The sequence below is a fragment of the Leucopleurus acutus genome (genome assembly GCF_964270905.1).
Source record: "Leucopleurus acutus genome assembly, chromosome: 15".
Classification (NCBI taxonomy): domain Eukaryota; kingdom Metazoa; phylum Chordata; class Mammalia; order Artiodactyla; family Delphinidae; genus Leucopleurus; species Leucopleurus acutus.
The window spans coordinates 63252769-63266767 of record NC_139157.1 but is presented as its reverse complement, the minus strand read 5'-3'; positions in this window follow the sequence as shown (position 1 = coordinate 63266767).

Here is a 13999-nt window from a genome sequence, read left to right as displayed (position 1 = left end):
AAGATCTAACATAGGAGCAAAACATACTTATAAAGTGTAGCCTTGTGTTAAATATTCAAAAGTCCAGCATCTACAATTTTAAAAAAATTAAAGAAGACACATTTTAAAGTCTAGTGTTCATTCACATGTTTGAGTATTTTGCCATGTTCAATTTATTGTGTAAGCATGCTATATTATTATGAATAATGAGCAAGTGGATACTCTGGCTGATATCATAAGAAATACAATTACTTTGTGTAATTGTGTCCTTGTATTAAGAATATTCTTCAGCTTTTGCTTTAACACTTTTATCACAGTTCAGTAATTTCATTATGTAAGCATTTGTGTATCAGTAAGTATTTCTGTGTCAGCATTTTGCTACTGATTAAGTGACATAAACCACTCTGAGTGTGGTATCCCAGAAAGATGGTGTCTTAATGTGATATTGATATAAATCAGGATTCAGGAATATAAATAATACTGTGTGATATCAATTAATGTGGCATTTCAGCCAATGGCCCTGTTAGAGTAAGATTATGAAACATACTTAAAAAGCCTTCCATAGTCCTTAAGCAAGATGACCTTCATTGCTCAGTCAGTTTAGGTATCCTGCTAGGGCTTGATACTTCTGTAGGGCTTTATACATTTCTCTTCCTGATTCCTTTATATTTTAGGATGGGGATTTTTTAAATACCATCCTAGAAGTGAAAATTCACAAATTTTGATAATTACACTTATAAAATCATTGCCATAGAATAGATAATACTTAATTATTAAACTGTGAATACAATGATTTTTTTTTGTCAGAGGAGAGATACTAAGATAATTAAAAGAGAATGCAAGAAAAATTCAAAAAAATAAAATAAGGAAAGCAGAATTTTGCAATGTTTAGAGGCAAATTCTTTTTGAGCTTCTAAAATATGAATAGCTTGGTAAAATATGAACAGCTTCTAATCTGATAGTACATTACTTCTCATTGCCTCAGCAAAACTATTTTTGAATATACAAAGCCTTTGCTACCATCCTATTCATGGGAAGTCTACCACAGTTCTGCAAATCACTCAAATTTTGCAGGAAATTATAATGCTGAAAATGATCACATAAGACTCCATTTTAGCTTCAGCCTAGTTCTGTTCTTGGATATCAGAATATGCTGCAGGTGTTTAATGCTGAAATGACTCCACAAAATTTGGTTCTCATTACAAATGAAGTAGTTGTTACCTTTCTAAAGTAATCAATAGCATATCAATTATAAGATTGTATTTTATACCCTCTTTATAGTTACAATGTATTAAAACATTCATGTTTCCAAATATTTAAGTCAATATTTTTACATCTGTCATTATATGCTAATAGTAAAAATTATGAGTATATTCTAATTCTAAATCTATCTGCCTTGAGATTGAACATTTTCATGATTTGCTAGAGATAAAGTGGGGTAGGCAGTTTAAAAGTAAGAAAAAAATCTATTGAATGGAGTTAGAAATTGATGCACAAAAAGGTGAATGACGGACTTGGAAAATAAGACACACGTTTTGTGCAAGTAACAGCTACATTTGCTGGCAATGATTTTACATACAATTTTGGAATTACCTTAGAAAGACCAATTTGGTTTTTTTTTTTTTCCCAGTAACTACTTACTTCTATAAAAAGTTAAAACTTATTTTAAAGGTATCACTTGTGGGCATGTACTTTTGAACTGCTTTTTGGCTAAGGCAAATGCAATTTTTAAGATATTAGAAGAATATTTCTACAAATGCTGCAATAGTCCATTAACTTTACAAAATGAATAAATTGACCTACTAGGGCACTAAGGTAAAATTAACAATTAGATGTTGGCATTTAATATACTGGAAGATACTGAAAATATATTTATTTCATGTGGAACATTTGACTCACCAAATATTAATTAATGTCATAATTATAAAAGTTTTAGAGAAACTATATGTCTTAGAATTAGATTTAAATCAGAAACTAAAGTTTGTTATAATTATACATATTCTTATGTAGATTCTTACTTAACCACCATGGCCAGATTCCTGTTTTTACAATCCAGAGTCAAATTTTTGCTAAATTTTCCATATGAGATCAGGATAAAGTCAAGCAAATACAGGATAGCTTTGTTTCTCACCCCTTGTCACTCTGTCTGATGTGACAAACTTGATGCTGAGAGTGTAGAATGATTAGGAAACTATTGGAACATTTTCCAGTAACTCCTGCTGCTAGGTTGGTATTCTTAGGAACAGAGCTAATTTAATGGTCATGCCTGCAGTGATTCTTGCATATTTATTTCTGAAATTATTTGGATTAATCAACTATTTGAAACCAAATGTATTTGAGCTATGGTTTCTCACAATTTCCAACATATTCACAGCTGCTTATATGACATATTCTCAACCAGTCAAGTAATGTCTTGTAGGAAGAAATCCTAGTACTGACCGTAGCTCAAACCCAGAGTCAAGATGATAAAGCTGTGGAAATAAGTTATTGAGATCATGTGGACAATATTTGGAAATACCTGCTTTGTTAAAGAATTATATCAGTAAAGTATAGTTCTAAAGGAGATGGGCATTATAGTTAAACAAACCTCCATTTAGTTCTTAGCTGCTAATTTACATACATTTGAGACTTGTGCTAGTTTCATAACAGCTCTAAATTCTTAATTTTCTCAACATTAAAATGAATTTATTAATTTAGCAAGGAACTAAATATAGCAAGGATAATGTGATTTTGCAATGACCAAAACCCAATAAAGCATGGTGGTACTGGGATAATAAAATGGATATTTTGTAATAGTCAAGGATGAATCAAGCAATAGGTCTCAGGAGTTCTAGAAACAAGAACTTAGAAAGACATTAATGATGAACCAGGGAAATGCTCTGTGATATCTAGGGATGCGTTGTCTCACATCTTCACTTCTGTCTCTAACTCTGCTTTTTATTTATTCTCTGCAGATGGTTTTTTCTGCTTCAGTTACATAAGGTAGATTTATATCACTATAATTCTAGCATTAATAACACAGTACCATAAATAATCTGCAAAATAATCTCACACTTTACTTAGCAGTTTACAGTCAATAGTAATATTGATGATGTAATTTTGAAACCATATTATGAATATTGTAGAATAAAGCAAGTAATTTTATTAATCTTATTAGGAACCAATTTCTAAATGTAATTCAAGAAAAAGACAAATATAAAACAAACATTAAGTATAGGCCTGTAATTTGAATAATTTGAAAATCTGAGTTGGATATTTTAATATGAACTCATGATATTTATAAAATGTACTTTATATTTCTGACTATTGAAAGGGCCTAAAAATTTGGCACACCAATGAACATAACTATTGCTCAAAAAACTTGGTTTCTAAATATTATACTACTAACAAAGAATCAGGGCTCCTTGGGAAAGTGGCTGATTCCAGGTCTGGGGCAAATAAAGTACAAGATGAGCTTATAAGATATTTTATAGTGCCAGGTAGCAAGAATATATTCAAAAATGAGTGGAGGCATTTTAAAGGAACATAAGAGCTAGCTAGAAGGGGTTCCCCATGGTCAACTATGTAACAATCCAAGTATAAAGAGATTAAAAAAAGAAGGAAAGAAGGAAGGAAGGGAGAAAAAAGAGGATGGAGGGAGAGAGGGAGACAGGAAGAAAAGGGGAAAGAAAGGAAAAGCCATGATCTTTGAAACAAGAAATTGAGAATAAACAAACCAAACTAAAAGAAGACAAATTTTCTACCACAGGAGTACAACAGAGAGAGAGAGAGAGGACTCTTGGAAGGCCTCTTGAGACCTAGGCTTAGAACTTTCATCCCATCATCTCCCACCATATTTTATTAGTTAAGAACATTACAAGACAAGACCTAATTGAAGGGATGCTGAAATAGACTCAACATTTCTAAAGGAGGAACTGCAAAGACACTTTGCAAAAAGCAGTGATAGAGGGAAAAATGGGGATAGAAGCCATTTTGCATTTAATCTATCATACTCTTATTTTCTTTTCATTGCCTTTATTAGTTTAATGTTTTCACTTTTTAAAAATTTTTGATGTTTATAGATTTTGCCTTTTTTTTGTTTGTTTCTTGGTCAAGTTTTTATGGGTTTTTCAGTTCTTAATCTTTTTAAGAAAGCTAAATTTGGTTTTGCTGAGTGTTTTTCTATTTTTATTTTCTATTTAATTTATTACTTTCTTCTTTCTACTTTTTGGGGGCATTAATTATCTATTCCAACACTTTACAGAAATTCTCAAGTAAATTTTAAATGTCCTTTTTTCCTTTATATATGAATTTCAAAATATTTTCTATTTTGCAATGTGATCTCTTAGTTGACAAGCCATTTATGTGCCTTTGTATTTCCAAATATTTGGAAAATATCAATAAATATTTATTACTTATTTGTATATAATTCTATTCTTATCAACTGTGATCTTTACACATTTTCAATCCTTTGGAATTTGTTGGGATTTTTTTTCCCAACATATAATCAATTTTTTCTGTTTTCATGAGTACTTGAAAATTATATGAAGTCAATCATTGTTGGATGCAGTTTTCTATGTATATCATTAAGTCAAGTTTGTTGATCATTATGTTGTAATGTTCTATACTCATACTGATTTTTTTCTGCTGTTATTCATCTTGAAACATGTATGTTGCAATTTTCACCATGCTTGTGGATTTCTTACTTCTCTTTTTCAGTTCCATCTGTTTTATTTTAAATTATTACGCATAAATAATTTTGAATAAGAACTGGATATTAGCAAATTATTACTAATTTTCTTAAGCATGATAATGGCCTGTTAACATAGGAGAATATTCTTATCCTTCGAAGATGCATGATGAATCAATTAGGGAAAAAGACACTTGACACCTGAAACCTATTATCAAATGTTTTAGGAAATAAATTTTGTTTTCCATACATGTGTATAATTTTATAGCAAAATTAATGATTACTAAATCTAGATATTAGGTATATGGGTATCACAGTATAATTCTTTCATTATTTCTATGTTTGAAATTCTCTTAATTAAAATGTTGGGGAAAATTCAGGAATTTTCTAAATTCCTTTCTGAGCTTGCTTTTTAGAGGTCTCATCATGCTGACTAGAGACAGAAAAAAATGTATACATCAGGATGGGTGTGAGTTTCTTTTTGTGTGTTTATATCAGCACTCCAGTGCTTTAAGTTAATCTTTTCTTTAAAATCTTGCCTAATATATGACAGAGTAATCATCTAATCCATGTATCTCTGTGTTATCAAAGCCTCAGAAAGAGAGGAAATTTGGGCTGTCATAACCTAATGAGATTGGTTTTAAGCTTCTTTTCTGTCTTAACTTTGTCCTCTTCTTATTTCCTCAGCATCTTCATCTCAGATTTATCAGAAGAGACTATCTGACTGAATCAGTCCAATTGATGTTCCTATTTGGAGAAAGAGTCTTCCCCATTCAATCAGATGTACTTAGGTTGGAGGGAGGACATATGTTCTGTATTATAAATGGGTAAATCACTGATGTTGGTCAGAAGGTTCTTTTAGAAGAGATTGTGTGCTGGAAATAGTGATCACCATCTTCAAAACAAATTGTCAACTCAAGCACTGTCAAGGCCATTAGCAAATGGAGCCAGTTTTCAACAATGCTCATTTGGAAAAGCAAAAAGACTATTATGTATGTGAATGAATTCAGCTAATATTTTATAATAAATAATTAGGAATTTATTTTTATATTATCTTATATGTGTCATGATCAGCTTTCTGGAAAAAGAGGCTGCCCTGAATAAATTACTTTATTAATATGAAGAAATGACTCAGATTTTCATCAAGGTAAAACAAAATGTTTACATAAAATAGCCAACTTGTAGTTAAAATAGTAATACAATCTGTCCTGTTATCAGATCCACCAGACTGCCACAGGAAGCTCCTTGAATCTATGTAATGAAAGGGAAACTAGATTTACATTTACGTGTACTTTTCTACAGAAATGTGAATCAAAGGAAATTTCTGCTTTTTGAAGAGTTCCAATGGATGCACTCTAGTTAGACTCCCCTATCTCATAGAGGTATTTAATTCGATTTAACGAACATATATCTATGACAGCTTAAGAATATTAAGTTTGATGATGATATTTTTTTTAAAGAGACAATACTCTCATGAGCTTATTTATGATTATAAAATAAAATTAATCTGTGAACAATGCCCTTAATGTATGATAAAGTGTTAATGTGTGTGATATAAACTACGTGAAAGAGTAGTTCTGAGCAATGAACTTTTCCCGACGTGACAAATGGATACGTTTTGGATAAATGGAGGGGAAAAGGGAGGCACAAGCAGGATGGAGGAATTTCACAAATTGTAATTAATTAAAGATTAGGGTACTAAAGACAATAGGCTAAAACTGTTTTATAATTTTACAAGAAATCTTTACAGAAGGATAAGGAAAACGTAATCTCTCCACGATGATTTTTATGGAGCATGTTGTTGTGCTTTCTGGAATCAGGACTGGAAAATTATGCTGAACACGTCCGATGAATTTGAAAAAGATGTTTCCTTTCTTTGCTAATCTAACTGAATATTTAATGACTTGGGCAAGATGTGTGTCATTTTTGTGACTCAGTGTTATCTATTTTCACAAATACCATACAAATACTGAAATAAACACAAAGACAAACCATGGATTGTTTGCTGCCTCTTGGCAATAGTACAGTAAATGGTTTTACTAAATTATATGTTCATTGTTTTTCAAGTATTGTAATTAAAGCTTGAGAAAAACCCTATTAAATAATTTTTTTTTCATTAAAAGTACCACGTTTTGTAGGAGTCTTTTAATTTAAAGTACTAAGGGTACTTTTGACTATTTTTTCTAGGAATCTTTCAAAACCCTAAAAATTCCTTTTCATGGGTTATTAAAATTTCATGTTAAGTAGTAAAATGTTTAATTTACAGTTATAGCTCATGCATTAGAAGATAGTTGTTAATTTCTCTTCCTCTAGCTCTTTAGAACTTACACAGTTTTTAAACCATCCTATACATCTTTAATCTATCAAATGTAGTGATATCTTTTTTATAGAGTGTCATATGAATTGAAATATTTGAATAGATTTAAATTAGTAAAACAGTTAATACATTGGAATTGCTATAATAATCCAAATAATAATCTAACAACAAAGTACACAGAGAGCAATTTCAACAATATTAATACTATGCCAAAAATAACATCTCAAAGATAACATCTCTTTTCTCTCCAGCCCAATTATTATTTGTCAACAAATATTCATTCAACATTTAGAATGTGAGCATTTAAATGCCATATTTTCTGTGATCCAAAGTGTATCTAAGTTCTCTGTTGTGACTTGAAGATGGGAATTGGTCTCTAAGAATTTTGAACCAATTGAGAAATAAATATAGGTTCAGAAATGGTCTAAAATATTAGCTTACTTTATGGATTGGAGAATAACTCACTACTACTACCATGGGGAGGTGGGTAGAGTTTATAAGAGCTGGAGGAAATGTGGACATTTTTTATCCATAGTACCCTGGGACAGCAGAGACTACTGGGAGAAAAATTTTTTATATGGACCAAGGAAAGAATACAGAAAATACAAAGAACATGACCTCCAACATCATGCTACCTGTTTGGAGTTGGGAGATAAGATATATATGCAGATTTTTAGTGATCAAGAAAACATTTATACCAAAAAGGATATTAACAAGTGTTCCTCTGAGGTTTGAAAATACATGATTCTTCTTACATGCCTGTGATAATTCTTCTGTGATCGTTTGTCTCATCCCAATTCTAATGTTTTCAGCAAAATTTCAGTCTTTGTTTTAATAGATGACTTTTCCTGAAACTCTAAAAGACTACTGCTTAAAGTGAATCTACCCAGGGGGTAAGGGAGAGGGGAGGGATAAATTGGGAGATTGGGATTGACATATACACATTACTATATATAAAATAGATAACTAATAAGAGCCTACTGTATACACAGGGAACTCTACTCAATACTCTGTAATGGCCTATATGGGAAAAGAATCTAAGGAAGAGTGGATATATGTATAACTGATTCACTTTTCTGTATACCTGAAACTAACACAAATTTATAAATCAACTATACTCCAATAAAAACTTAAAAAAATAAAGTGAATCTATGAATTTCTTCTTTTATTCTAAGGTCTGACAAACTTTCTTTGAGAATAGCCTAAGGAGTCCCATTAAGCAACCCTGTTTTGAATGCCCTTAGAGTTTATGAATAGTTCTTCAGTTAGAAGACCTTTATAATCAGTTAAAGCTGTTCATTTTATTTATTTAAATTCTGGGCTTTTCCTGGAGATTTAGCATAGAAATTTTATTAAGAAATGGGTCCATATTATTTGGAACCTTTGTGAATACATTAACAAGGTTAAAATTTCTCAAAATAAATTCCCTCTGTACCCCACCCACTTTCCTACTTGACTTTCTAGTTAATAAGACTTAACTCTTTCTGTTCTTGATATATTTTAATATTGTTTAGATATCAATAATTCATCATCCATTTAGGTTTTTTTTTATATACTGAAGATAAATCTACCAACAACATTATATACTTAATTTATTTGCAAATGATGCGACTGACAAGGGCTTAATTTCCAAATTATATAAACAGCTCACACAACTCAATAACAAAAAAACAACCCAATCAAAAAATGGGCAGAAGATCTAAATAGACATTTCTCCAAAGAAGACACATAGATGGCCAATAGGCACATGAAAAGATGCTTAACACTGCTAAGTATAAGAGAAATGCAAATCAAAACTACCATGAGGTACCACCTCACACTGGTCTAAATGGTCATTATTAAAAAGCCTACAAAATAACAAATTCTGGAGAGGCCATGGCTAAAAGGGAACCCTCCTACACTGTCGGTGGGAATGTAAATTGGTACAACCACTGTGGAGAACAGTATGGAGGTTCCTTAAAAAACTAAAAATAGTTACCATATGATCCAGCAATCCCACTACTGGCATATATCCAGATAAAACTATAATTTGAAAAGATACATGCACCCCTATGTTTATAGCAGCACTATTTGCAATAGTGAAGACATAGAAACAACCTAAATGTCCATCAACAGATGATGGATAAAGAAGATGTGGTATACATGTATACACATATACATACAATAGAATATTACTCAGCCATAAAAAGGAATAAAATAATGCCATTTGCAGCTACATTGATGGACCTAGAGATTATCACACTAAGTGAAGTAAGTCAGAGAGAGACAAACACCATATGATGTCACATTTGTGGAATCTAAATATGACACAAATGAACTCATCTCTGAAACAGAAACAGACTCACAGACATAGAGACTTGTTGTTGCCAAGAGGGGGACAGGGGAGGGTTTGAGTTTAGCATCTGCTAATCTATTATATATAGATTGGTTATATTATATATAGAATATATAAAACCATCATATATAGGATGGTTAAACAGCAAGGTCCTATTGTCTAGCACAGGGAACTATATTCAATATCCTGTGATAAACCATAACAGAAAAGAACATGAAAAATAATATATATACACATATATGTGTATATATATATAACTGAATCATTTTGCTATACACCAGAAACTAACACAACTTTGTAAATCAACTATACTTCAATTAAAAAACATATATATACTTAATTTACTATTCGTGATTGTTTGTATCTGATAAAATGACTTCAACTACATGTCATGAGAAAAATCTGACTCAGTATGGCTCTAATAATCAAGAAATTCTTGGGCTCATCAATGGCTGTCCAGTGATAGGATACATTTCACAGCTAGTTGTTTCAATGTTGTGGTTCCATTTTTTGGGTGTGTACGTATGTGTGATATCTTAATTGTGTACGTTGGCTTAAACTTCAGGCAGCATTCTTCAAGGTGTCTCAAGTTTTCACATTAGCATAATTCAGCACGCAAAGAAAACAGATGAGTACTTTTGTCCTAACATTGCCAGGAAAACTCTGAGATTCACTATGATTTCAATGTTTAGATAATATGTACCCTGATGCTAGTCCTGGGAATAGAATACTGATTAAGCAAAACATTGCCCATCTTAGGAATTGAGGGGTATGGTCAGTTATACCCAAAGCTTGGCTATGTGCTAAAACTTGGATATCTTAACCGGATTAGGATTTTTATTAGTAACGAGGAAGGAGCTGCATAAGTGATCAACTTGCCCACTACAATGATCCTCTTTTGAAACATCATCTTTTGCCCAGTGTCATTTCTTCATGGTCAAAAGCAGTTTTATTACATATTTTGCAAAGTTGAAAGAGCTGCTGTGTGTTAGTGTGAACAATTTTTTCCCTCTACAAATCTTACAAGTACATATTTAGTTAAATATCATGATCCTTAGCATCCTACTTAAACTCTTGGGCTAATTATCTCGAGTGATCCATTCGATGATTAAGGACAACATTTAGGTTATTAAGATCTATTGATTGTTTATCTAATTTATTCACAGTGGTGTTTCTAATCATTTCAATCAGAACGTGACATCTTACTTATATTCACTAAACCTGTGTTTTAAAAGTAATATTTTATACTAATTCCTCAAATATTCTGATGTTTGTATTCCTGGAAAAGTCAGTGTAAGCTGCAATGATGACTATCAGATCTGATGTTCCCGTAGAAACAACTTTATAACAGAAAGTTATGTTGCAAACCAAGGGCCTAATGCATTTTAAGTTTTGTTCTATTTTAGAAATAGCTACAAAAACACTATTTTATCTGCTCTTAAATTTAAAAATATACTGGTAAGACAAATAGTATGATGTTTTTCAGTGTGTTTATTGAATCAGGTAACATGGTATCCATGTACATAAAATTTTAGGAATTCTGGTATAGTTTTCTAGAATAACTTTCTTTTTACTTTAAGAAATTAGAGGTGTAAAGAAAACATTAATTAAGGATATAGAATTTAAACAGATACTGTGAAGCAATTTTAGCAGGAAGTTTTAAGGTATTTTTAGGAATCCCAAGGATGCCTGCCAGCAGTCATTTTTGTTTGAATCTTTGTTTATTTGGAAGCTGGCTCATGGGTGTTTGATAGTTTCTGTTGATCACTGCAATATTTTCTATAGCAAAAATAAGCTTAGATTCCTCTGCATTTAACATTGTATCCATTTCTTCAGTAGTGACTGGAAAAGATAATTGTGCTATATCTAAGCTGTTTCAGAAAATTTATATGCATTTAAGGTACAGTGTCAGAACTGCTGTTGCCAATGTTTAATGATCTATTTTTTATATTTTCAGGGTTTTTTTTTTAGTGCATTGGAAGAGATTGGAGATTTGTTTGTAGGGAACACTGAGATCTTCCCATTCAACTGTATGTTCATTGGGAATTCCTTCTACAGCAGGATGGACAACTCTGTCCATGATAGATGTTGGTCAGAAACCCAGTTCATGCTGAAGCTGAAGCCAGCAAAGGGCTTTTAATCAGTTCACAGAACTCAGTCAGGAATGTCTTTCCATTCAGAGTCTCTAAGTCTTTGTTTCATTCTTTTCTCCTCGTAATATGCTTCCTCTCTTTGATGGTGAACCTGGCTAATGTCAGCTTTAAGACAGAATCAGGTTAGCTCCAGATTCCAGGAAATGAGGGTCTTCCTCTCTGTCTCCATACATAAAACACCATGCAGTGGAGCCCAAATAGTCAGACATGAGTCATGAGTGCACAATCTGGACTCATAAAACTTGACCTATGATATAAATGTTATATAAGCCAAAGTCATGTGTGTAATCCTGTGTCCAAGGAGAAGTGGAGAGCTGTGATTGGACTCCCCCCACCAAATCTATATGGAAAGGTGGAGAAGAAATATTTTGTGAAATGGGGGTTTCCATAACAAGAATAAAGCATGAGAGATGATGGGCAAATAGAGGCAGTAGGTACCCTGGTACAACTAGTATGGAGGTTCCTTAAAAACCTAAAAATAGAACTACCATATGATCCAGCAATCCCACTCCTGGGCATATATCTGGAGAAACCATAATTCAAAAAGATACATGCACACCCATGTTCATTGTTGCACTACTTACAATAGTCAGGACATGGAAACAACCTAAATGTCCATCAACAGAGGAATGGATAAAGAAGATGTGGTATATACACACACACACACACACACACAATGGAATATTACTCAGCCATAAAAAAGAATAATGCCATTTGCAGCAACATGGATGGACCTAGAAATTATCATACTAAGTGAAGTAAGTCAGACAGAAAGAAAAAGATCATATGATATCACTCATATATGGAATCTAATTTTTAAAAAATGATATAAATTAACCTATTTACAAAACGGAAACAGACTCACAGATTTTGAAAACAAATTTATGGTTACCAAAGAGGAAATGTGGGGGGCAGAGATAAATGAGAAGCTTGGGATTAACATATACACACTGCTATATAATAGATGACCAACTAGGACTTACTATATAGCACAGGGAACTCTACTCACTGTTCTATAATAACCTATATGGGAAAAGAATCTGAAAAAGAATGACTATATGTATATATATAACTGAATCACTTTGCTGTACACCTGAAACTAACACAACATTGTACATCAACTATACTCTGATAAAATTTTAAAAATCAATTAAAAACAAACAGTATGTACCCAAATGTCTCTTTTTACCTATGTTAGGCTGAATAACAGCCCCACAAAGATAATAAAGACCATGATATTTTAATGAAGATAAATAGGCTCATTACTGGCTTCAACCATTTTTAGTATTTGACTTTATAGATAGTGACTCCTTTGATTCATACAAATGCACGAATTAATGACACACTCATAAGAAATCTGGCATACTTTAGGTCTTAAAATACAATTACTAACATTTCTCAATTAACCTATCCATGCACATGTAGAAATATTCTCTTTTGTCAATAGTCAACATCTTGCTTAAAATATTGCTGGTGAATTATAGCTAGGCATGATAAGTCATATGTGGACTTATTAGCACAACATTAATTCATACTTCCCACTATCTGGAATACATACACAACTTTTTGATTACAAAATATATTTTTCAAATGGTCGGCCAATATACCTCAAGACACAGTAAAATAGCATTAACATTTGTCATATTTCTTCAAGCAAAAAAATTCAATTTGACATGTATATTAAAGTTCATCTGTACCATCCTTACCCCCTTCCTTAATCCCTACAGGGAAATCAGCATCTTTCAATCTGATTTACGTTTTGGTCAGTTGGTAGATATAATATATGCATTCATAAACATTGTGTTTTGTTTTCTATGGTTAAAAATGAACTGTCTCTCATTGTCTTACCTATAGCAATGCAAAAGAGATTCTGTTTTCCCACAGTTTCATCGACTTAGTGTCTTTAAATTTCCTATTTCTGATAATATGGTTTTAATGCCTCTTGTAGTTTTAGTTTGAATTTTCTGGTTACTAATGAAACTGAACATATTGAACATGTCATCAATTTGATTTTCTTTTTCCATAAATTACCTTTTCATACCATTGCTCATTTTTTTTTTGGATAGGCTATGATGTTCCTTTTTCACTTGACAGATTTGTGGGAGTTTAATATTCTCCAAATTTTGGACATTTATTTTACTTATTGTATTTTCTCCCAGGCTTTCCCTTATTTTTAATTTGGTTGATTGTTGTTTTTATTTGTATGACCGTTTATTATTATAAAAATTTAAATGTCAGAGTTATCAAATTCAATTGTTGTTATCTGATTTCATAAAGATATCTTCTATATTATATTGTAATAATATTCACATTAAATCTTTTGTCCATTGGAATTTAATGTATTTGTGTGAGTTAGGATCCAATATACAAATTTTCCATATAGATTGCCAGATATTCCATTCTTTCTCCAATGTTTTTAATTTCACTTCCCATATATTAATGTGTTTCTGTTTCTAGATTCTCTCATTTGTTACATTTTCTCATTTGCTCCATTTTTCTGTAGTATTTTTAAAATTAGTCTAATTTTATTTTGTGTTTTGATATAT